This window comes from Macrotis lagotis, chromosome X, assembly GCF_037893015.1.
Source record: "Macrotis lagotis isolate mMagLag1 chromosome X, bilby.v1.9.chrom.fasta, whole genome shotgun sequence".
Taxonomy (NCBI): domain Eukaryota; kingdom Metazoa; phylum Chordata; class Mammalia; order Peramelemorphia; family Peramelidae; genus Macrotis; species Macrotis lagotis.
In genome coordinates this window covers 568,792,687-568,815,659 of record NC_133666.1, presented here as the reverse complement: position 1 = coordinate 568,815,659, position 22,973 = coordinate 568,792,687, and the positions used below count along the sequence as shown (strand labels likewise).

The 22,973-nt window shown below is 34.3% G+C and overlaps 1 pseudogene; it reads left to right on the top strand.

Moving 5' to 3' along the window:
- The first annotated feature begins 4,288 nt into the window (after positions 1–4,288).
- On the top strand, positions 4,289–4,964 carry LOC141499361 (ubiquitin-conjugating enzyme E2 J2 pseudogene; annotated as a pseudogene).
- Positions 4,965–22,973: the final 18,009 nt, after the last annotated feature.

Genomic DNA, 22,973 nt, shown 5'->3' with positions numbered 1-22,973 from the left:
ACAGTTTGACAATTCCTGTCAAGTAACTCTCTAATATGTAGTATTAAGATTTTACTCAGATGTGTGCAGTATTCTAATATAGTCTCATCAAGTAACTATACAGCATTCATATATCCAATGAGCTGAAGCTTGTAAAATTCAGTATGGTAAAAATATATTTAATGACAGGTTGTCAGATGTCATGGTAATCAGTGCTGTAGCAAAGACAAAATAAGAGTTCCTACCTTCTACATAGGGAAACATGATTTTAAAATTTAGAATAATATTCATTCTCATAAGGATATTTGATCTGTATAATATTTTCAGATCAAATTTGAAATTATTTATAGAAGGTTGAACTATGGTAGTAACTATGGGGATCATGAAAAGTCTTGTATAGTACTAGACATTTGAACTCTGTTATGAAAGGATCTAAGGAGTCAGTGTCATATCAGCCAACCTATCAAAGAATTAGTTTATAGAACTAAAAAATATAATAATGGAATTTAAAAAAGAGGGATGAAATGGTCAAAAACCTCATGAGGAAATAATAAAAAACTATGAAAAGAAAGGGGTACAGTCATTCCTTAGGCTATAATATAAAGTAATAATCAACTAATAAATACGAAAATTCTCAGAGTTAGTCACTGGTATATTGTAGGTACATTATATCAAAAATTCAATAGATCTAACATTCTAGTATTATTTATATAAATAAAGACAATATCTAACAAAATATGGTGAAAAAGTTGGATAGCAGTATGGAAAAATTATATTTAGAATGATATTCCACAACTTACATAAGAATAAGTTTCAGATGGATATTTGACCTAGAGCTAAAATGTCATATTAAATTAAAAATATGGAAAAATTTTTCTATCCTATCTTTGGATATTAGAAAAGTCCATGACTAAGCAAAGATTAAATATTATAATGGGAGATAGAAATGGAGAATTTTGATTATAGAAAATTATTAATTTTGTACAAATGAATCTAAGTATAAATAATTTTATAAGAGAAACAATAGTGAATTTCAGTAAATAGGTCTCATGTCCAATATGTCTAAACAATAGATATTATTTGTATTTGGTTTTTTTTGACAAGGCAATGGGGTTAAGTGATGTGCCCAAGGTCACACAGCTAGGTAATTATTAAGTGTCTGAGATTAGATTTGAACTCAGGTCCTCCTGACTCCAGGGCTATCCATTCATTCTATCCATTGCTCAACCTAGCTGCCCCTACAATCAATTTTAAATTTATAATAAAAAGATCCATTTTTCTAATTCATGAAGAGTTTAAGAATATGAAAAAAACAGATAATTATTCTTCTTGAATCACTTCAAAGGTGTTCTTAAATTTTTTATCTCATCTGAGGATTCTTGATAGTGGTTTGTCAATTCTTTTTCAGTTCATTTTACAGATAAATAAATGAAACAAAGAGAGTTAAATGATTTGCCCATGCTCTCAGTAAGTTCCTGAGGCTGTATGTACTCAAGAAAATGATTTTTTTGACTCAATGTCTGGTACTCTATTGACTGTGCTGCCCCACTACTATTGTAAATATGTTTCAGGTCAGTGTCAATTAGATGAATACAGATTAAAACAATGATAACATAACTTATATCAATCAGATGTGAAAGGAAATTTAAAGTTAAGATTTCAAAGAAAGGAGAAAAGGAATAAAACATTGATAGGGAGAAATAAAAGGAAAGGAAAGAGAAAAATGCAAATAAAGAAAGATATCATTGAAGGAAATTCAGAATTAGGAATTTGAACTGTTAATATAAATGAGATAAATTCTCCCATAAAATGGGAATGGATAGAAGAAATAAATTAAAACCAGAACTCTATAAGATGCTGTTTACAAAAAAACACATTTGAAGCAGAGAGATGCACAGAGGATAAAGGTAAAAAGCTGGAATGAAATGCTTCAGCAGAATTAAAAAATTTTAGATAGAGATCCTGTTCTCAGAAAAAAAGTAAAAGTAAAAGTAGATGTCATTAAAGAAATAGGGGAGGAAACTATATGTTTTTAAAAGGCACTATAGGCAATGCAGTTATTTCATTATTAAACACATATTTATCTAGTGGTATAGTGTCCAAATTCGAAGAGGAGGTGCTTAATGAATTACAAGGAGCAAAACCATAATGGTGGGGGACCTCAATCTTCCTCTCTCAGAACTAGACAAATCTAACTACAAAATAAACAAGAAGGAAATTAAGAAGGTGAATAAAATCTTAAAAACTTAGATAAGATAGACTGGGGAAAACTGAAAGGGAATAGAAGAGAATATATCTTTTTCTCTGCTGTACATTGGTACCTGTATCAAAATTGGCCTTGTGTTAGGGTATAAAAGTCTTCCAATTGAATGCAGAAAGACAAAAATAATAAATGTATACTGTTCATTTCATGATGAAATAATAATTATATTAAATAAATGGTCATGAAAAGATAAGTCAAAAACTAATTGGAAGATGAATAAGAATTTTTAAGAATGAGAGGATCAAAAAACCAATCACATAAATAATCCACCATTTCATCCTAAAAATGATAATCATGAGACATCATACCAAAATTTATGGAATGCAGTAAAAGCAGTTTTTAGGGGAAATTTGTATCTGTAAACCCTTAAAAGAAAAAAATATAGAAAGAGGATATCAATGAAATGGGTATGCAAATAAAGACCAGAAAAAGAAAAAAATTAAAGATATTCAAATAAATACCAAATTAAAAATTCTGAAAATCAAAGGAGAGATTAATATAATTAAAAGCAAGAAAGAAATTGATCTACTAAATAAAACTGAGCTGGTCTTATAAAAAAAAACTTTTGTAAAATGGATAAAGCTTTGGTTAATCTGATTAAAAAAAAAGAAAGACCAAAAAAAAAATACCAAATTACCAGTATCAAAAATGAAAAGGATGAACACTCCACCAATGAGGAGAAAATTAAACAGATAATTCTAAACTCTTTTGCCCAACTGCATCCCAAAGAATTTGAGAATCTTAGTGAAATGGATGAATATTTACAATAATACAAACTGTCTAGATTAACTAGAGGAAAGATTATACTTAAATAACCTCATGTCAGAAAAAGAAATTGAAAAAAATTAATAGACTCCTTACGAAAATGTCTCCAGTTTTGGATGGATTTACAAGTGAATTATATCAAATATTAAAGAAACAATTAATTCCAATTTTACCAAAACTATCTAAAACTGAATTCTGCCAAATTCCTTTAATGACAATAATATAGTGAAGATATTAAACCAGAAAGAACCAAAACAAATAAAGAAAATTATAGTCCAGTCTCCTTAATGAACATTGATGTAAAAATCTCAAATAAAATTTTGGCAAAGAAACCATATCAAGTTATTAGAAGGATAACACTCCATGATCTGACAGGATTCATACCATGTTACAAGAGGTGTTTCTATATTTTGATTTCAGAATTTCAAATTTTGTATTTAATTAGGAATTTTTAAATTGTTCTTTCTTTAGATTTTTTTAGTCTAACACCAGACTCATTGATCTTATCCTTCACTATTTTGTTCATGTAAGCATTGAGAGATAAAATATTTCCCTTAATAACTGCTTTGACTGTTTCAAAAAGGGTTTGGTACATTGCCTCATTGTTATTTTCTGAGATGCAATTATTAATTTTCTATGATTTGTTATCTGACCAACTTACTGTTTAAAATTATTTATTTAAGTCTATATCCAAAGGATCCTTTAATACACATGAATTTTATTGCATCATGATCTGAAAATGAAGCATTTAACATTTCATCCTTTCTTGATTTGAATCTTAGGTTCTGAGGCTCAGAATCTCATTCATATCACTCCAACCAATGCCTTGGAATTTCGGCATGTGACTCAATACTGGACTATGCTTCTCAGGACACACTTGACTGTGTAGGCAAAGGCAGTGAACAGGTTGTCCAGATCACCTCTGAAGAGTCTGTGGCTGTGGTTGCCATGCTTCAAGCCTGTGTGATGGGGAAAGCCATTGATCAATTTTTATGCAAGTGCCTTGTATTGCAGAAAAAAAGGTATTTTCCTTTCAAACCCCATTATTTTTCCCCAGAGTTCTATCATATCTAACTTTTCTAACACTCTATTCATCTCCTTAATTTCCTTTTTGTTTTATAGTTAGATTTATTGAATTATGAATGAGAGAGGTTGACGTTCTCCACCAGTAAAATTTTGCTCTCTATGTCATGCTATAATTCACTTTAGCTTCTTCTCTAAGAATCTGGATTCTAGTGATGTCTTGGAAGCTAGAGTGACAGCTGCCTCAGTGAGGGTGTAATGGGCCCGCTTCCAGACTGCACAGGCAGTGACTTCTGTCAGCTCCGTTTTCAAGCCCAGGTTTATTTCTGCCTCAGCTCAGCATCACTGTTCACCTTTCCTACCCTCTTTGCTTTCCAGGTGGGCAGAGTAAGTAGCATCAAGAGCCCAGGAACTACTCTGGTGGCAGGGAAGAGAAGAACAATAACAGATAAGAGCAATCCAGAGGCTTAAGCAAGACAACATTTAAATTATAAAAAATTCAGTGCCTTATATAAGTGCTGAACACTTCCCCTCTAATATTCCGGAATGGCACTATTTCTTCAGAGACCTGAGATACTCCCTTACGAAAGTAGTTATTATCATGGTAAACTAATTTTCCCGAGAGATATTGTACTTAAAGCTCCTAATATTTATATGATAACAGCCAAAGGGAGATTTAAATGTAAGAAAAGATTATGTTTTTCAGTCACTGATTTCCAGTCAGATATGAAGTATCCATTTTGGTCAGTCTCCACAATCTTGACAGGTCTGCTCAGCTTTATGATGGAAATATGTTCCACATTGGGCAGCACAGAAACTTCAGACTACGCAAAAAAGACAACTATTTGCACTGTTTGTCATTCAAATGAAAAGACAAAGTATTTGTAAGGTGGTGGTGAAGGAGAGCAAACAAAAACAGAAAGCACAGAATTAACTCAGTTGCCTCATCCCTTACCATTGCCAAATGCCCCACCCCCAACAGGGGGGCACTCACCACAATTTTCTTAATAGGCTACAGTTTCCAAATGGGTGTGTGATAATAGCCATATCTCAATCACACCAGCCTGCAACAGAAAACAACAACCATGGAATATTCGGAGATGCCAACCTGTTCACTATCTTTGTCTACATACTTTGTAGATGAGAGGTATGTCCTGAGAATCATAGCCCAGCAATGAGAAACATGCTGGGATTCCAAAGACCTCTGTCAGAGTGAAATGAGTGAGACTCTGGGTATGAGAGCATGACCCTAGGAGAGTTGATAAACAAGCTGTGTCAAGTCCTGCTGTTCTCCTGGAGTTTAGTTTTGGAAGCTTTAATTTGATTTAAAAACAGAAATAATAAAAAATTACCATTATCAAAAATGAAAAGGTTGAATTCATCACAAATGAGAAGGAAATTAAAGAGATAATTTGGAACCCTTTTGCCCAATTGTATGCCAAAAAAAAATGACAATCCAAGTGAATTGTATGAATATATAAAAGATATAAACATATAAAAGGTTAAAAGATGAGGAAATAGAATTCTGAAATAACCCCATGTCAGCAGAAGAAATTGAAAAAGTCATCATTGAAATCCCTAAGAAAAAAATTCCAGGGTCAGATTCACAAGTGAATTCTACCAAATATTTAAGAAACAATTAGTTTGAAAAAATAGGGGAAGAAGCAGTTCTGCTAAATTCCTTCTATGACACTAACATGGTGCAGATACCTAAACTAGAAAGACACAAAACAGAGAAAGAAATTTATAGGCTAATCTTCCCAATGAATATGGCTGAAAATTTTTAAACAAAATATTAGCAAATAGGAACTTCCAGGATAGAGCCAAGGTAGTGATGTGAAGCTTACATGTTCCTACAGCTTTTACCTACAAAAGATAAATGAATCTTCTATTTCACATTCGGGACACAGAGCCTACCAATCAAAAGAGAAGATTCAAAGAAGTTTTCAATGGTAGACATAGTGGTGGATCTTTACTGAAGTTCTGTCTCTTTTGGGGAAAAGGGGAAGTAAAGCCAAGAAGGTGGGAAAGTGGGGAAGGCCAGCAAGAGGCTCTTAGCAATAGAAAAATTCAGGTAATATGAACTTGACAATAGCAGAGATCATGGCACCTAGATAGAAAGCCAGCAGGGAGGATCCCAACCCCAAAGTCTGAACCCTGGCAACACTGGGGTAAAAGACAGGAATGGGTTGAGAACAAACCACTGCTAAGTCAGAATCTAGTAATAAAGGAGGAAAAAACAACAGCAACAACAGCAAATCTCTGCAAAGTCAAGGCCTGGATGGCAAAGCAAACAAATTGGCAAACAAGACAGGAATTAGATTCCAGTTCCACCAAAAAAAAATAAGCTTGGGTCTATACTCTCTATTTCCCAGGAACAGAGTTAAAACAACTAAGATGAGAAGGAAGGTCAAAAGAGCACTCACTATAGAAAACCATTTTACAGACAAAGATGACAGCAATGCCATGTCTGAAGAAATCAGTGAAAAATCACTCACATGAGAAGTATCAAACAATCTATAAATTGAATTCAAATAGAAAAAGCTTATTGAAGAGCTTAAAAAAATTAAAAACCAAAGAAGAGAGGAAGAAGGAAAATGTGGAAAATTGAGTCAAGCAGGTAAATTATGAAAAACTGGCCAATGAATCAAGACCTTTCAAAAGAAAACACAAGAGGTAATGAATATAAAACCCTAAAAATTAGAATTAAACAATTATAAATCAATGAATCTAGGAGACTGCAAAATTCCATAAAACAAAATGAAAAGGTGGAATGAATTGAAGAAAATGTAAAGTACATATTAGGGCATCCAAATTACCTAGAAAATAGATCCAGATGAAACAATCTATCAGACTACCAGAAAGTCTAGATCAAAAAAAAAAAAGAACTTGGAAAACATCAGGCAGGAAATTATAAGAGAAAAGTGTCCAAAACTGCTAGAACAAGAAAGCAATATAACCATTGAAAGAATCCACAGAACCTCTCCGGAGACCCTAGGATGAAATCTCTAAGAGCTCTTATAGTCAAAGTCCAGAACTCTCAATTAAAGGAGAGAATATTAAAAGCAGCAAAAAGAAAACAATTCAATACTAAAGAAACACAATCAGACTCACACAGGACCTATCAGCTTCATCACTGAAGAATCAGAAAATCTGAAATATCATACATTGGAGAGTAAAGGGCCTGGAATTATAACCTGGAATATACTACCCTGCAAAACTCAGCATATACCATCAGGGAAAAAGATGGATGTTCCACATATAGAGGACTTCCTGAGTTTCCTGATACAAATACCAGAAACAAACAGGGAATTCATTCACCAAATACATGACTCAAGAGCTGCATTAAAAGGTAAATAAAAAGGGGAAAGGAAAAACAAAACCAAAAAAAAAATATTTGTCAAGACCATCAATTTGTATACAACCCTAAAAGGGAAGATACAACACTTCTAATTTTTTAGAACTTTACTTCACTTAAAGGGGGGAATATATTGAATATGTGTACAGCTGAGTCTTGCCTCTCCATTGAAGAGGACCAGGAAGATATCACTATGTTTGAGACAAAAGGCCTTGAAGAAAAGCAGAGGAGTTAACTTTAAATTTTAGTGTCTCATTATCCTTTGACCCACTTTAATTATGTAGGGCTAATCTGATGAAATTTAGTATTTTATCTAATGAGGGCAACAAAACTAGGAGGTCCCCAGTCATTATCTTATTACTTTACAATAATTTGATTATTTGATTACTTGATAAGCTCATATTGTTATCACAATATTGTCATAGATTGACTGCTTGATTGCTTGATAAGCAGCATTGTTGCAAATTACATCAAATTATAATAAGAATTTTTTACTTTACCCCACTTTTTCAAGCACCCTCCAAGGACACACAATCTAGTCCATGAGCCAAGGTATCATCAAAAACCAAATCATTTCTTGAACTATTTGTACCTCTCCCTCCAGGTCTTTTTATTCTCATCTTTACCCCCCTTCCCCAAGGTACTTGACCCCTTGTTAAGTGAAGCAAGGATTAAGTCAAAACCTGACCTAATTAACCTTAAGAAACTTAAAAGGCTCTAAGTACTGGTAGGCCGGAGTTCTCACCTGAGATATAGTCCTACTTGGTTTTAAAATTTTATTCTGATATATAGGGAAGGAGGGATGGGGGAAATGATAAGAGAAGGGAAGAAAGGACTGATAAAGGGGAAGGCAAAGGTATAAGTGAAAATAAATTGGAAGGTAAATTTTAAAAGAAAATTCCAAGTGGAACGTGAATAAACTGTTGATAAGGAGGAATAAGAAGAAAGAGGAAAAAATATCATTGGAGAAAGGTAACACATAGAGAAATTCAGAATTAATAATCTTAACCATAAATGTGAATGGAATGAACTGTCCCATAAAAAAAAGTGGAATAGTTGAATGGATTAAAAACCAGAATCCTAGCATTTGTTATTTACAGGAAACACAACTGAAGCAGAGACATGTATAAAGGATAAAGGTAAAAGGTTGGAATAAAATGTATTATGGCTCAACTGAAGTAAAAAATCAGGGGTAGTGATCCTGATCTCAGATCAAAATTCCTAGAGGAAAACCTGAGTGAAATACAAGGAGACATAAACACAAAAGTTTCATAATGGGAGAATTCAATCACCTTCTCTCAGAACTAGATAAATCTAACAATAAAATAAACAGGAAGGAAGTTAATAAGGTAAAAAAAATCCTAGAAAACATAGATATGATAGAACACAGGAGAAAACTAAATGGGGATAGAAGAATAATCTTTTTTTTTTTTTGGCAGTAAGTAGTACCTATACCAAAACTGACCTTGTACTAGGGCCCCAAACCCTTTTTAAAAAGTTCAAAAAGGAAGAAATAAAAAATAAACTTCTCAAAAATACACTTCTCAGACTGTGATACAATAAAAATTACATGTAATAAAGAGTCATGGTAAGTTAAACCAAAAACTTATTAGAAAGTAAATAGCTTCATCTTAAACAATGGAAGAATAAAACAATAAATAAGAGAAATAATCAATACTTATATCCAGGAAAATCATAGTAATGAGATATCATACCAAAACTATATGGGATGCAACTAAGGCAGTTTTATCTCTAGATGCCTGTATGAATAAAATAGAGAAAGAGGAGATCAATGAATTGGGTATGCAATTTAAAAAGTTAGAAAAAGAGCAAATAAAATATCCCCAATTAAATACCAAATTAGAAATTCTGAAAATCAAGAGAGAGATTAATAAAAATAAAAGCAAGAGAACCATTGATGTCATAAAACTAAGACTTGATTTTTTTAAAAAACAATAAAATAGACAAAGCTTTCATTAAACTGATTAAAAAATAAAATTATGAGTATCAAATATGAAAAGGGTGAACTAACCACTAATAAGGAGGAAATTAATGAAATAATATGGGAATTTATTTACCAAACTATATGACAATAAATTTGGTAACTTGAGTGAAATAGATAAATATCAACAAAAGTACAAACTGCCCAGATTAACAGAAGCGGAAGTAAATTTTTTAAATAATTTCATTTCAAGATCATCAATAAACTCCCTAAGAAAAAGGTTCAGTTGGATTTACAAGTGAATTTTACCAAACATTTAAGGAGGAATCAATGCCTATTCTACAAAAACTATTTAAAAAGTAGACAAAGAAATTCTGGCAAACTCCTTTTAAGATACCAACGTGGTACTGATACATAAACCAGTAGGAAGCAAAGCCATCAAAGAAAATTTTAGATCAATATTACCAATGACTATTAATTCAAGGATCTTAAATAAAGTTTTAGTAATGATACTACAAACAAGTTATTACTAGAATAATACACCATGATCCAGTAGGAATTATACCAGATAGGTGGAATGCTTCAATATTAGGAAAACACTCAACATAATTGAAAATATGAATAGCAAAATCAACAGAAATCATATGATTACCTCAATAGATGCTGAAAACGCCTTTGATGAAATAAAACATTCATTCCTATTAAAAGTTCAGGAATAAATAGAGTTTACTTTAAAATAATAAATACTATCTAGGTAAAACCATGAATAAATAATATATGTAATACAAATAAAGTCAGAGTATTTCCAATATAATCAAAGGTGAAACAAGAACGTCCATATCACTATTACTATTCAGTATAGTATTAGAAATTTTATCTGTAGCAGTAAGAGAAGAAAAATAAATTGAAGGAATTAGAACTGGCAATGAAGAGGCAAAGCTTTCAGTCTATTGAGATGATCTGATGGCATACTTAGGGACCCTGAAAAAAATCATTTAAAAAAACTCCTTGAAACAATTAACAAATTCAGCAAGGTAGCAGGATCTAAAACTCCATAAATCATCAGTATTTCTATGTATGAGCAACAAAGCCCAAGGGGAAGAGCGATAGAAAGAGAAATTCCATTTAAAGTAACCATACAAAATATTACATACTTGGGAATCCACTTCCCAAGACACACTCAGAAACTGAATAAATAGCAATTACAAAGTACTTCACATCCAACTAAAGGCAGATCTAAATGATTGGAAAATGTCAATTGCTCATGGTAAGATTGAGCTCAAAATGGGTATAGCATTTAGACATAAATTGCTTCACTAAAGATAAATTAATAGATAAAAAATACTCTATGTATCAGATCTATAGAAAGGAGATGAAGAGCTGTTCTAAATATTTTGTACATGTGGATTTTACCCTTTTTTTGATATCTTTGGGATGCAGATCTAGTAGTGCCATTGCTGGCTCAAAGGATAGACAGTTTTGGGGGGGTTTTGTTGCCCTTTGGGCATTATCCAAATATAGAACAGCTCTTTTCATGGTGGCAAAGGACTGGAAATTGAGGCAAGGACCATCAATTGACTAATGGGTTGACAAATTGTGGTATGTGAATGTACAAATGTATAACATTACTATACTGCAAAAAATCCTGCATGAACTAATGCTGAGTGATATGACTACAACCAGAAGAACATGGTACACACTACCAGCAATATGTGGCTATAATCAACTGATGGATGTCTTGCTTTCAGCTGCACAATAATGAAAGACAATTCTCAAATACTTCTGATGGAAAATATCATCCATAAGACCAAAGCTTATGATCTACAATTAGTTGTCTCAGGTAAAATTTTTTATCCCTGTTTTGATTTGATTCTGTTTTCACAATAGCATTAATAAATTAATATGTTATATATTTATATTAACTATTTTATATTTATTTGATATTAATATATACTAATATGGGTCTATATTTATCATAGTTACGTCTGTACAGCCTATAGTCCATTGCTTTATGTCAGGGTAAGGAGATAGGATAGGAAAGGAGGGAGAAAAATGTAAACTTCAAAACTTTGAAAAAGCAATTGTTGAAACTGCCTTTGCATGTAGTTGGAAAACTAAATCGATGAAATAGTTAAAAAATAACCAAAAAGTTTGGGATATGATATTCTGGAGGGCTAAAGAGTTTGATTTAAAACCAAGAATTGGGCAGCTAGGTGGCAAAATGGATAGAGAGACAACTTTGGAATGAAGAGCATCTGAGTTCAAATTTGACTTCAGAGACATCATAATTATCTAGTCATGTCCCTTTGGGCAAGTCACTTAAACCCATTGCTCTTCAAAAACCTACTCCCCCTTCCCTCCAAAAAAACCCCCACCAATAATCAATTCCCCTGAAGAATTCAATATATTTTTCTATTTTAAAAGAGAAGGGACCAGGGAGGGGGAAATTGTGCTAGGCCATATAATCTTGCTTTACTGTCACCTTGAGAGAGCTCCTTTATCTTCACTAGCTTTGTGAGATTTGGGGGTGCCCTTTTCTTGAGAAAAGCCAAAATAAACTCTCCATTTTGCTCAGACGAGTCTCTATATTTTTTAATGGATTTTTATCACACATAGTTTTTGGTGCATTGGCTGGAAATCTTAACCCCCTCCATGAGACTATCTTGGGCATGAGCACAAGCAGGCACCATGCTGAACATTATCAGCAGTTTGTGATTTATTGTTCAGGCAGATCCCTTGAGGAGTGAAAGAAAGAACCAAAAGAGAGTCTTAGCTGGAGCAAAACAGAAAGCCAGAATACCTGTGGAGGCAGGGGACAGCAGAGGAACAGATGCGAGGATGGCATCAGGGTCTGTAAGTTTGTGTACACCAGCCTAGGTTCAAGTTCTAGGAGACCCTTGTTGCTTCCAATAAGGGATCCAAATCTGCAGGTTGGGTTCATTTGGAACAGAACAAAAGGGCAAGAGTGGAAATACTCCCACGCAATTCAATTCCCAGCCCAGGCAAAGTGAGTCTGTAGGGCTAGCCCAGGCAGATTGAGTATGTAGAATTGTAGAGCAATTTGCAGGGGGAGAAATTCTGAGGAGCCCAGGCAGATTGAGTCTGTAGGAGGAAAGGTCCAGGTGGTTCAAGTTGATAGGACAAAATAAAAGGGGTCTGTAAGTGCTGGTTGAGAGCTCTGGGATATAAACAAAGTAAATAAATCTTTCTAGGAGAAGTTCTAAGAGACAGCATTAGACTGAGGGAAAAAAATAGGAGGGTCAAATTTAAAGCATGGCTGCAGTAGTAAATTATTGTAATCCCTCCCTGAAGTGCTGGAAGATAGTCCCTTGGGACTTCAACTTAGTAATTGGAATAAGGAACTAAAATATCAGGGAAAAGTGTAGAAAATGATGAAATACTGCTGACTTTTTCTTTTCCGATTTTTCACTCTCATTCTTTGTTGCTAAAATGCTTTTTCCTCCTCCCCTCCTCCCCCTCCCTGCTGCTTTTCTCCAGGCAGTTTGCCTGGTCTTTTGTTGTTGTTGTTGTTGTTTGTTTGTTATCTCTTGAACTTGGGAGAGGAAATGGGAGTAAAAAGGGTATTTATTAAGAAAAAGGGACCTTACTTTGAAGTTAAAGAGATATTGAAAATTACTAAATATTTTAAATAATGAAGTCACAGAAAGAAATATTATTAGAATAAGGCTTTGGGAAAAGTAAATCCCAGAGAGTCAAGAGAGTCAGGTTAATAAAAAGGTATATAATTTGGTTACACAGGAATGCCAGAAAAGGGAAATTAAATAGTTAATTTTTTACCGGAATGATATGGTAGCATTATAGTTTCGAGATTCTGGTAATGTTAGTTATTACAGAGAGTAATGAAGAGCCCCCAAGAAAGATTTTGGATCTGCCTCCTTATGAGAAAAGTTATGTGGTTTATTTCATGTGATGAAGGGAGCAGGTAATATTCCAATAAGGCTGTGAGATTTAATATTTTAAATAGCTGTTTTCATTCTCAAAAGTTTTGCCAGGTAAGGGACTTCAGACCAAGATGGCAGAGAGAAGACAGGCTCAGTTCTAAAATCTTCTGATCTTTCCCCAGATATGTTATGAAACAAAGCTCTTAACAGAAATCCAATCAACAAAACCCAGAAAGAAAAGCAAGGAGAAAGAACATCTACCTCAGGATCTGTCTTCTGCAGTTGTGGGTGAGTACAGGCACAGAGGGCAGATCGGTCACAGATCAGCCTGGATAATAGCCAGAGTGTGTGTGTGTGTGTGGGGAGGGGGGTTGTTGAAGCCCAGGACCCTGAGGGCCCCAAAACTGGACCTGCTTGAGCAGTGGCAGGGCTAGACTTGGGGAGGGGGGGCTTGGGCCAGTTAGGGAACAGAGGCATCGGTATTGACACTGACCATCTGGAACTTGCTGACAGGGCTAAGGGGAGAGTTCTGGTGCAGGAGAACTGTGGACATCATCCCTGGGCTTCTCTGGTCTTGAGGAACTCCAAGTCCACACCTCCATTTCTGCTGATGCCTCTTTCCCAGAACAAACACAATTATAGACCTTCTGCCCCAGGCACAGGTGTGTGAGCAGAAGAACCAGCTCAGCTGACCACAGAGAGAGGGATGACCTCACGCCAGGGTAAAGCCCACCATTGATTGAAGACAAAAGTATTTAACAGCTTCAATTACTCCCACTAGGCAAAGGGAGAAGGCCTCAATCAAGGTCACAGACATGCCAGAGAAAGCAACTAGGTCCCCCTACTGGCTAGCTGGAGAAATTACACTCAATTGGCAAATCCTCTAGCAACCCTTACTGGCCAGCTGGAGATAATACACTCAGTGAATAAAGCCTCTAGGGATCCCAACACCAAAACTCTGTGAACCAGCCTCTCCCCAACTCAAGGTCTTAGTAAAATGAAGAAAGGTCAGCGGAAAGGTGGATCCATAAAAAAATTCTTGGAAGGAAAAGACTCTGACTCAGAGAGACCTAGCATCTCTGAAGAGAATATGATCTGGTCTCCAGCACAGAAAGACTTCCTTGAAGAAATAAGGAAAGAGTTTAAAAATCAATTGGAAAATTTGGGAAAAGAAACCGAAGAAAAGATTAACACCTTGCAACAAGAAAACAAATCATTGGAAAATACATTTGGACAAGAACAAAGTGAGAATAATTCTCTCAGATCCTCAATTGGACAAATACAAAATAAGAATAATTCTCTCAGATCCTCAATTTGGTAAATGCAAAAAAAAAATTACTCTCTCAAAACCTCAATTGGTCAAATGGAAAGTGCTTTCAAAAATAGAATTGACCAGCTGGAAAAGAAGTTGCAAAAGGGAAATGAAGAAATCTCTTCCCTAAAAAACAAGAATGGAGTCTGAAGAAACTAATGATTTATGAGACAGCAAGAGCCTGTTAAAGAAAATGAAAGAATAGAAAAATATAGAAGAAAATGTAAAATACCTCATGAGCAAAACCACTGACCTCTTGAATAAATTGAGGAGGGCAACCTGAGAATTCTTGGACTTCCTGAAAACATTGAAGAGGAAAAAAACCTGGACTTAATATTACAGGATCTAGTGATGGAAAATTGCCCTGATATAATGGAACCAGAGGCCAAAGTAGAAATTGAAAGTATACATGGATTCCCTCTGGAAAGAGATTCTAAAATGAAAACACCAAGGAATGTTGTGGCCAAATTCCAGAACTATCCAATAAAAGATAAAATCCTACAAGGAGCCAGAAAGAAACAATTTAAATATAAAGGAGCCACAGCAAGGATTATGCAGAACCTGAGTGCACTAACATTAAGGGACTGAATGGGCTGTAAGTAGATATTCCAAAGAGCAAGGGAATTTGGAATGCAGCCCAGAATCCACTATCTGGCAAAGCTTAGCCTTCATTTTCAGAGGAAAAGATGGATATTTAACAAAATGGAAGAATTCCAAAAATTCCTAATGAAAACACCATAGCTAAATAGGAAATTTGGACTTCAAACAGGAGGTACAAGAGACACATGAAAAGGTTAAAAAAAAAAAGGGTAAAGAAAAAATACTCCTATCCAAAAAGATGAAACTGGCTATATCCCAGCATGGGAAACAGAATCTCATAACTTTGAGAATTATAACTCTAACAGAGAAAATGTACCTAGCCAGAAGTGATGGACACTCATGACTTATCCATGAGACTTCTATCCAATGGAATGAAATTGGCTATAACCCTACTAGGGAGAAAGACTAATAACCATCAAGAATTGTAACTATTAGATAGACTATACTTAGCTAGAAGGGATGGATACTAAGTATTTACTATGACTCAGATGGAATGACTTAAAAACACTTCCTCCTTAAAAGGGGAACAGGAAGGAGCAGGGGATTGAATGGGGTAAATCTCATTACATTAAGTGGTACTAAAGACCTATGGTAATAGAGGGGAAGAAGGGAGGAAATGAGAAACACTTGAATTTTCCTCTCATCAGATTAGATTTAAAGTTAACTTATACACATTCTCAGTTAAAATAAAAAATATCTTACCTTTCAAGTATTAAAAGGGGAAAAGGGGAGGAGGGATGGAGACAGGGAAGGAGAGAGAAAAATGGGAAGTAACAGAAGGAAGGGAAGGGAAAAGGGAAAAAGGGAAAGGGGAAATAAAGGGGAGGGGATGGATATAGGAGGGCAAACGCTGAAGGGGCTAGTATTCAGAAATAAAATACTAGGAAATATGGGGGTAAAAGGTGGAAAATACAAACAGACAGAAAATAGCATGGAGAGCAATAAAGAGGTAGAAAGTATAACCTTGAATGTGAATGGGGTGAACTCTCCTTTAAAACATAAGCAATTAGCATAGTGGAATAAAAACTAGAATCCTAGAATATGCCACTTACAGGAAACTCATTTGAAGCAGAGGGATACATATAGAGTAAAGGTAAAAGGTTGGAGCAAAATGTATTTTGCTTCAGCTTACGTGAAATAAGCCAGGGAATCAATCCTTATCTCAGACAAAACAGCTGAAAAATTAGAAAGCATTAAAAGAGAAAATAAGAAAAGTGTAGGCTCCTAAAAGTACTGTAGATAATAAAGTGATTTGATTTCAATACTGAGTATATATGCACCCAATGGGACAATATCCAAATTCTTAGAGGAGAAGCTGAAAGCATTACAGGAAGACACAGACAGCAAAACTCTACTAGTGGGAGACCTCAACCTCCTGCTCTCAGATCTATATAAATCGAAGTATAAAATAAACAAGAAAGAAGTTAAGGAGGTAAATAGATTATTAGAAAAACTAGATATGATAGACTTATGGAGGAAACTGAATAGGGATAGAAAGGAATATACCTTTTTCTCTGCAGTACATGGCACTTATACAAAAATTGACCATATACTAGTGCATAAAAACCTAATGATCAACTACAGAAAGACAGAAATAGCAAGTACATCTTTCTTAGATCACAATGCAAAAAAAAAAAAAATCATATGCAATATTGGACCAGGAAGATATAGACCCAGAACTAATTGGAAACTGAATAACCTTATTTTAAAAATGAGTGGATCAAACAACAAATTGTAGAAAGAATTAATTATTTTATCCTAGATAATGACAATAATGAAACAACGTACCAAAACCTATTCACTCAAAGAGGCTAAGGGGATATATTATATCTTTAAATGCTTACATGAATAAATTAGGGAACGAGGAAATCAATGAAGTAAATTTGCAACTTAAAAATTAGAGAAAGAACAAATTAAAAATCCCCAATTAAGTACCAAATTAGAAATTCTAAAAATTAAATAAGAAATTAATAAAAATCAAAAGAAAAAACTATCAAATTAATAAATAAAAGCAAGGATTGGTTTTACAAAAAAAACAATAAAACTGATAAACCTCTGGTCAATTTGATTTAAAAAAAAAGAAAGAAGAAAACCAAATTGCTCATATCATAAATGAAAAAGGTGAACTCAACACCAATGAGGAGGAAATTAAAGTAATAATTCAGAATTATTTTGCCCAAATCTATGCCAATAAATTTGACAATCTAAGTGACATGGATGAATATTTACAAAAATATAAGTTACCCAGGTTAAATGAAAAGGAGATTCAATACCTAAACAACCCTATCTCAGAAAAAGAAATTCAACAAGCCATCATTGAACTCCCTAAGAAAAAATATCCAGGGGCTGATGGATTCACAAGTGAATTCTACCAAACATTTAAGGAGCACTGGCTTCCAATTCTATATAAACTCTTTGTAAAAATAGGGGAAGATGGAACTCTGCCTCTTTCCTAGAAACCAATATGGTTATACCTAAAGCAGAAAGAATTACAACAGAGAAAGAAAATTATAGACATATCTTCCTGATGAATATAGATGCAAAAATCAGAAATAAATTCTTAGCAAAATGATTACAAGTTATCACTAGGATAATATATTTTGACCAAGTAAGATTCATTCCAGGAAAGCAGGGTTGATTCAATATTATTAAAACTGTTAATATAATCAATTATATCAACAACAAACCTATCAGAAATTCTATAATCATATCAATAGATGCTGAAAATCTTTTGACAAAATACAGCACCCATTCTTACTAAAAACAGTAGAGAGTGTAGGAATGAATGGATTGTTCCTTAGAATAATAAGCAATATCCATCTGAAACCATCAACAAACATATTCAATGGGGAGAGGCTAGAGGCATGCCCATTGTCACCACTACTTTTCAATTAGAAATGTTAGCTTCAGCAATTAGAGAAGAAAAAGAAATTTAAACAATTAGATGGGAAGGAAGAGACAAAACTCTCACTCTTTGCAGATGACATGATTATATACCTAGAGAATCCCAAGAAATCATCCAAAAAATACTCTAAACAATTAACAATTTTAGCAAAGTTGCAGGATATAAAATAAACCATCATAAATCCTCAAGTTTTCTATTTATGACTAGCAAGATACAGTATGAAGAGCTAGAAATAGAAATCCCATACAAAGTAATATCAGACAATATAAAATACCTGGGAATCTATTTGCCAAGACAGATTCAGAAACTTTTTGAAAGCAATCATAAACCATTTCTCACACAAATTAAATCAGATTTAAATAACTGGGCAAATACCAACTGCAGATGGATAGGTCAAGATAATATAATAAATATGACAATTCTACCAAAGCTAATCTGTTTAATGCCCAACCAATCAAAATTCCAAAAATTTACTTTAATGAGTTAGAAAAATTAGTAAGTAAATTCATATGGCCAGAAAGGATAATGATCATTGTGGGAAGGGTTGTGGTTAATGTGGGACACTATTACATTGTTGGTGGAGTTGTGAACTCCTCCATTATTTCTGGAGAGAAATTTGGAACTATGCCCAAAGGGCAACAAAAATGTGCAGACCCTTTGATTCAGCAATACCACTGCTGTGTCTTTACCCTGAAGAGATGATTAAAAAGGGTAAAAACATCTCTTGTACAAAAATATTCATAGCAGCCCTGTTTGTTTTGGCATAGAATTGGAAATCAAGTAAATGTCCTTCAAATGAGGAAGGGCTTAGAAAACTGTGGTATATGTATATCATGGCACACTATTGTTTTATTAGAAACCAGGAGCATTAGGGATTCAGGGAAGCCTGGAGGGATTTGCATGAACTGATGCTGAGTGAGATGAGCAGAACCAGAAAAACACTGTACACCCTAACTGCAACATGGGGATGATGATCAACCTTGATGGACTGGCTCAATCCATCAGTGCCACAATCAGGGACAATTTGGGGCCTTTTGCAATAGGGAATCACATCTGAATCCAAAGAAAGAACTGTGGAGTTTGAACAAAAACCAAGGTATTACGTTTAACTTAGGAAAAAACTTATATCTTATTGTCTGATCTTGCTATCTCTTATACTTTATGTTTCTTCCTTAAGGATTTCTCTCTCATCACATTCAATTTGGATCAATGTATACCATTGAAACAATGTAAAGACTGACAAACTGCCTTCAGTGGGGGAGGTAGGGGGAGGGACGTAAGATTAGAGGAAAAATTTTAAAACTCAAAATAAATAAAATCTGTACTAAAAAAAAAGTTTTGCCGATTAAAAATCAAGAAGTGTTAAATATTAAATCCTTTGAATGGGAAATGTTTTCCTGAATGCGGAATCATATCTGTGGTTTATATAGCCAGTTCATAAAACTATTCACTACAGTTAAAAAGATTTAATGGAAAAAGAATAGTGGAACAGAATATTAAGAGAAAATGTAAGAGGTTCTGAAAGTACTAGGAAGAGAATCAAGGCACAGAGACAACTGGGGTTTTTGAATCATTTGCTGTAAATTGGTTAAATCATGTAGACAGAAGTTTTGAACATGTTTGATACTGTAAAGAAAAAAGGATTAATTTTGGAGATTTGGGGGGTCTTGGGAGGTGATTTCAAATTCAATTAAACTTTTTTTTTAATTTTTCAATGTTTTATAGCTCCTTCAGAGCCCTAGGAGATAAAGAAAAAAAAATAATGGAAATGCTGTAATAGATAGGGATGGAATGGCTTTGTTGGAGACTGAAAGTTCAGGATAGACTGTGAGTTATCTTAATCAAGTTTAGAATTAATAAACAAGGGGAATCAGGAAACACTGATTCAAAATATGTTTGGCGTATGGTTCATGTATCTGGAAAAATCTGAGGTGAGTAATGATAAAACGTAAAGTTTCAGAATTAATATAAATTACTTTAATTCTGAAATTGAGGGTAATCTCCTATTCCTAGGACCCAAAGTATTTTAATATTAAGAAGTGTTGGTCAGCAAAGAAAGAAAACTCTTATAAGTTAGAGCATTGAGAAGCTAGAATTGCACCGAAGAAGATAAAAAGTGTGGCTTTTTTTTTTTTTTTTTGCTTTGAAAAAGAAAATGATTTAAGGTTATTTGGTATGTGACTTTTTGGAATTTGAGAGAAGTATAAAGAAAATCTTGTAATCATGAAAATGAATTTTTAGCAACAACTGGGTGTAAGAAGTTTTTCTGGGTTGTAAAATTCTAGGGGGTAAAGGGAAAATATATGAAATTGAAATATCTGGTGGGAAATTGGTTAACTTTGTATAAGAACAGGTTTAAATTACATTTTGGGGGTGAATTTAAAATTGTGTTACATTATTGTAACAATGAATGAATTGCGGTCTGCTATTTAAGAAGAAGAAATTATATTATGTGACTGTAACACTAGCATGGGTAAAAAGTTTACATGGGGCTTTTTAAATTTTCATATGTATAAGACTGAAATTCATGGAAAATATGATTTTTTTTGTTTTGAAAGTAGAAGTTTATTTGGAAGAAGAAATAAATAAGCTTATAAAGCACACATTTAGAAGAGGTTTGTGTGTAAAAGATAATTATAAGGTTAACTTTAAAAAATCTTTTGTTTTTTTTGCTTTAAGAGAATAAGATGTCAACTTGAAAACTTTGTTTCATGCAGGTTAGGGATTTAATGTTTAAATTTTAATGAAGCAAATTTGAAGATTTCTTCACCCATGTTAAATGCAGATTCAGTATTATAGTGTAACTGCAAGATAACCTTTCCAATAATGTTGTATAATGTGAGGGGCTTTGGAAAATGATTAGGACATTAGAAACTGTGCAATCCTAAATAGATGACTAATCAATGATTAAGTTGTTGAAAAGTGTTATCAAGCATGTGAACTACTTTTGGAAATAAAAATTCTTTTACTGTAATGTGATCAAAGTGGATTTAATAATTCATTGCTTTGTGGAGATAATGAGGGAAGATATCAAAGACCCTCTGGGTTCCTTGAAATTTTTAAATGATGTGTCATACCTTGCTCTAGAACTGTAGGTCCAGGTATAAATGTAGTAATGGAAAGACTGTTTTGTGAAATCTAGTTCTTAATGTGTTACACTTATTACTGTTTTAATGAATTTAGAGATATCCTAAAGGGTTGAATGAATTCTGAAAAATAATTTGTATTTCAAACTTGGTTAATAATTTTTATTTTTATTTAATTGTTCTTATTTTGTACAAATGTTTTTATAGATTAATAAAATATTCTTGTTTAAGAGCAAACATAATATGCCCTTGCCCCCAAAAAATATAGACCCACTTGAGTGATAAAGGGGAGAGAAAAAATTAAAATTAAAACTAAAAAATAATTTTAAAAAATAGTAATTTTAAGTAAGGCCAGGTGGCACAATGGATAGAGCACCAGCCCTGGAGCCAAGAGCACCCGAGGCCAAATTCAGCTCCATATACCCAACAATCACCCAAGTGTGTGACTCCATGCAAGCCACCCCAACCCTATTGCTCTGTAAAATACAAAAATAAAGACCCAAAATAAAATAAAATAGTAATAACAATAATAATAGTAGGGGTGGCTGGTGGCAGACAGAGCACTGGCCCTTGAGCCAGGAGCACCTGGGTCCAAATCCAGCCTCAGATACCCAACAATCACCTAGCTATGTGACCCCAGGCAGGTCACCCAGACCCATCTGCCCTGTAACACTCCAAAAAAAGAATAATAATAATAAAAAATATGCTTCAGTCTGTGTTCCAACACCACCAGCACTGTTGCAGGTGGATCACATTCTTTAGGATAAGTCCATCACAAAAGTTTACTTCCATGTTTTTCCTACTTTGCCATTGCTTATCGCAACTCCCTCCATTTGTACTTCTCCACTGCCATGTACTATATTTTCTCTGTCCTTTCACACTGTCTCTGCTGTAGGGTAGCTGAATGGTGCAGCAGGCAGATCCCTGGCACTGGGGCCAAGAGGCCCTGAGCCCACATACCACCCCTTAGGCCCAGAATCCACCCGGCCCTGTGGTCCTGGACAGACCATCCAATCCCAGCCCCTTGCAAGAAGTAAAAAAAGAAAATGTGTTATATCTGACCACTCTCCCTGCCATGATTCATCCTCTCCTCCATCACTAAAATCACCCCTTCCCCTGTTCCCCTTCTTTCCTTCTTCCTCCAGATGTCTATACCCCATTGAGTACATTGAGTGTATATATACCATTTCTTCTCCTAGCCACCTCTGATCAGAGCAGATTCCCTCATTCCACCTTTCCTTCCCTCTTTCAATATCATTGCAATAGCTCACTGTAATAAAGAAAAATCTTATTATATGAAATATCTTAGCCTCCCTCCTCTCCTTTTTCTTTCTCCCATTACATTTCCCTTTTATCTATTGACTCCATTTTTACACCACATTATAACTTCAAACTCAGCTCTCTCCTGAGCTTCATCTATAAAAGCTCCTCCTACCTGCTCTATTAAATGAGAAGAGAAGATTCATGTAAGTATTATCAGTGTCATTTTTTTAGGTTTTCGTAAGGCAAATGGGGTTAAGTGGCTTGCCCAAGGACTCACAACTAGGTAATTATTAAGTGTCTGAGACCGGATTTGAACCCAGGTACTCCTGAATCCAAGGTCAGTGCTTTATCCACTACACCACCTATCCACCCCCAGCAGGAACATTTGAAATTCCCCTGGCTCATTGAAAGTCCATCTTTTTCCCCTGGAAGAGGATGTTCAGTTTTGTAGGGTAGTTGATTCTTGGTTGCATTCTAAGCTCTTTTGCCTTCCAGAATATTATATTCCAAGCCCTATGAGCTTTTAATGTAGTTGCTGTTAAGTCTTGTGTGATCCTGACTGCAGCTCCACGATA